This window comes from Osmerus mordax, chromosome 2 (genome assembly GCF_038355195.1).
Source record: "Osmerus mordax isolate fOsmMor3 chromosome 2, fOsmMor3.pri, whole genome shotgun sequence".
NCBI lineage: Eukaryota > Metazoa > Chordata > Actinopteri > Osmeriformes > Osmeridae > Osmerus > Osmerus mordax.
In genome coordinates, this window is record NC_090051.1 from 17,724,217 (window position 1) to 17,728,135 (window position 3,919).

Below are 3,919 nucleotides of genomic sequence, written 5' to 3' on the forward strand. Positions count from 1 at the left end.
AAGAAACGTTGCTTGTTTTTGTTGCTATATTCTTGTATTATTAGTTACTAACTTATATACGGTATATGATTAGTTCAGGGTTCCCGCGGGGTCTTAAAAAGTCTAAAATTCTGAATTAAACGTTATTACTAAACTGATATAAGTTAAATTAATTATCAATTGGTTTGAGCAAGGTTTGAACACAGGGTACTGTGTTTGACAGTAGACTCAATGGTACACATGCTTACCCACTGAGCCACAGAGGGTTCCTGCAAAGTTAATTTCTACAAGACGGTTTAATTGACACTAATAAATGCCAAAGGACAACGTACGTTTTGTTTTGCTAATGCCAAGTTATAAAACAGAATACTCTGCCTTCTAATCATACTTACCAAACAAGTGAAAGTTTGCTGAAGGATTTCCAAGAACTCGTTCACAAAATACAGTGACGATAAGTAGTCTTTTCTTGATTTCTAGATTTCTAGATAGGCTAACAAGCAGCCTAGCATACACTATGTTTCATCTACAGTGTGTGGCAGGGCTTGGGCAGTCATCCTGCTCCAGTAGAGTGCTACTGTAGCAGACAGAGGGTGACCCCAGCACAGTCTCCAGGCTGACGCACGCATGGCTGGGAGTCACAACCTGTACTTGACCCAAGACATACATAAGACACTACAGTTAAGAGGTGCATATTTTGGTGACTTTGACGTTTAACCGAAAGTGTGATCGTGATTTAGTGGAAATCTGTATGGATGATATCCACAATATAAAGTTTTGACTGAGCAATTCCATTTTCCTGACCTATTCATGGTTGATTAATAATTAACCGGTTTTCAGTAAAGTCTCCTTAACATTTTCTTTTTCTGCTGCTCACTGATTGAAGTGTCCGGGAAAGAGACCCCCTCACTCCACCTCTAGACAGCTGTCGCTCACACATACGCCGCCATTCTGCCTGGCTCGGCACACACATTTACACACACCCTCGTCTGCTGTACAAGCTCGCCTGAAGGCATGAGTAGTCAGTGACAGCTGATGGGTCAGGAAGCGAAGGCAGAGAGAAAAGCAGGGAGAGGTACATGATGTCTAGCCCCCACTGTAATGAGAGAGACACAGCTAGAGTACGCAGTGGCCAGCTGGGTCGGAGGAGGTCTGGGCCTGGGACTGAGCAGCGACCAGGAGTCATATGCTGAGTACATCGTGCTGTGCATGGAATCTCTCCGTTTGGGATTCACTTGCCTTACAGTACCTCTAACACACTCGCACGGCTTGATGTGCTTTCCACAGGAAATAGGATCTAAAACCTTCAGGACGTTTTCAGGAAAGTTGCTGACTTGATTCTTTTTCTTTTAAGTTGTCACCTACAAAGTTGCACGAAAGAACTGTGAACGATTTACATCCTAAGTGTCTGACCTTGTTTCCTTCCCTCCTCTGGTTGACAGTCCAGAGACACTTCCCTCTACTTGTGAAGAGAGCTTACAGTGACACTCCATGTTTAAATCCAAGTTTGTCAAAAGTTTTCAAACATCGAAAAGGAGCTAGTCTTATGTCAAGATCAGCCACTTTATCACATCCAGAATCAAGGACAGTATTAAGTGTTTGAGCAAAGAGAGGAAATGAGGCCTTCATCTTGGATCAAGTATCCTGACCATCACCAAGAACAGGGGATGGGGCTTCTTCACTCAAAACTCTTTGTTGTTAAAGATAGCATTTACATTTAAACAGTTTATTTAAAGTGACTCACAAAAAGTGCAATCAGTTAGAATACCAGATAATCTAGGACCAGAAGTGCATAGTTCTTTATTCAGTTCTTTAGTTTTAACTATTCATTTAAACTATTGTGCTGTGTTCAAACTGAGCCTGGATTCAGAGCCACAGTGACATTGGGAGGATTCGTTTCAGTAGACTAGACACATTACATTATGCTATCACCAACGCAATTGAGAGCTATCTGCATGAGCCCGGTCAGAATGTGTTTATGATTTATCCAGTCAGTATCCAATCATAGAAAGTCGTTATCTGCTACTCCATTTTAGCTTCATAGCTGACAATGAATCATGCCAGAGGTAGGCCTACTGTTATGAAGCTGACATGATTATATGGAGGTTTTTGTTCGAATTCACTGAATACATTCTCTGTCGGTTGGAGATTCATATCCCAGCTCTTTTCAAACAACAAAGATTTGTTGAATTGGGAAAATTCTGAGAAAGCCTTTTCATCATGACATTTGATGATGTCCCTACGTTCAATAAAAGAGCATTGTGCTTAAATAGTGATCCATTTTCACATTTTGATAATCTTTCACACATTTTTACTACATGGACAAGGTTCCAGGTTGATTTGACCTAAATAGTAAATGCCTTTGAGAAAGTATGTTCAGACAGAATAGAGCTTCACTACATTTCATCACACACACACACACACACATTAGTACAAACGTGACAACTGACACACACATACATATATACCCACTCTGTACCTTCACTAACAACAAAAGTTCAGTTAAGACACACACATATTGATTTGACTCTTTACCATAGAAATGGAAGCAAGCATACATACAACATTAGGCAGGAGCGTGTTGACTCTAAAATAAATTGATGGACAGTTACATTCAGGTAATACGGAGGAGTTGGGAAAGGTGGAGGGCAGCAACAGCACAGAAATCCACCAATACAGGAGGCTTGTGTATATATGTCCCGAACACAAGTACTTTTTATTGCCGCCTTATTGGACATGTCTCCATAAGATTGAAGTATGACGAGTGTAGTTGATGAGAGACACTCTGGCAGAGTGCCTGCCTGAACTAGGCTTCCCTCATTTATTTTCAGAGAGAAACGTTGACTGTAAACTTGTCAGGTTTCAAAAAGAATGGCTACATGACTTTTCGCTGGCATCAAACAGTACGGGCAGTGAAAGTTGTTTTCAGAGATTAAAAAAGTACCTTAACCTTTTTGATAAGAAATGTGAGTGTGGACATAACATTTGAAAATAAAATAATACAATTATAATAACAAAACCTGTTTTGTTTTCATCTTTTTTTATTTAAACCAGGTGCCAAGACCTTTACATTTAGTCATTTTAGCAGACGCTCTTATCCAGAGCGACTTACAGTAAGTACAGGGAAATTCCCCCCCGAGGCAAGTAGGGTGAAGTGCCTTGCCCAAGGACACAACGTCATTTGGCACGGCCGGGAATCGAACTGCCAACCTTCAGATTACTAGCTCGCTTCCCTAACCGCTCAGCTACCTTTCTCTTTTACCAGTAAAAAAAACTGTAGGGTCCAGGGAAAGATGTTTTTATATAGAGATGTTTTTTATATAAAGAATAACATTAATAAACGTTTGGAAGAAAATCCTTGACATTAACACCTTATTTCCAGTTTGTTTTTTAGAAAGATTTCTTTTCATCATTTTAGTAATAACAAGCTAGTTGCAAATGTAAAACATTTGCAACTAGCTTGCCATACAATGTGAGCATTAACTGACTAACCAAAGTGTCTACAATCAACATTGTTGTAGCCAGTTTTCAAATATAGCAAAGATTATTTGATTCAGTCTGTTGGCGGCAAATGTAGTTGAACGCTGAGGTGATAAACAGAGGGTGTTAATGAAGAGCGAGAGGAGGAGGGATTGTGTGCAAACCGGCAGAATATGATAATGCATGGACATTTGATTAATCTCTTGGCGTGTGTGTTTCCTAGTTATCACGTCCACCTGCCAAAACGCGTGTGTCGTTCACTCTTCAGTTGCTAAAAACAGAGCAGCAGCGGAGACAGCACAGGGGTGTTCGTCACCATCACTCAGATCTCTGGGTAGAGCTCTCATCACCACCGATTTCCCCAGCCAGCTAACAACCACAGGCTTTGCTTGGGTGCTCTGTTATGTCACAAGCAGAGACAGTTTTAAAATTAGATTCGCACCCATTTTATAGAGACAAGGAG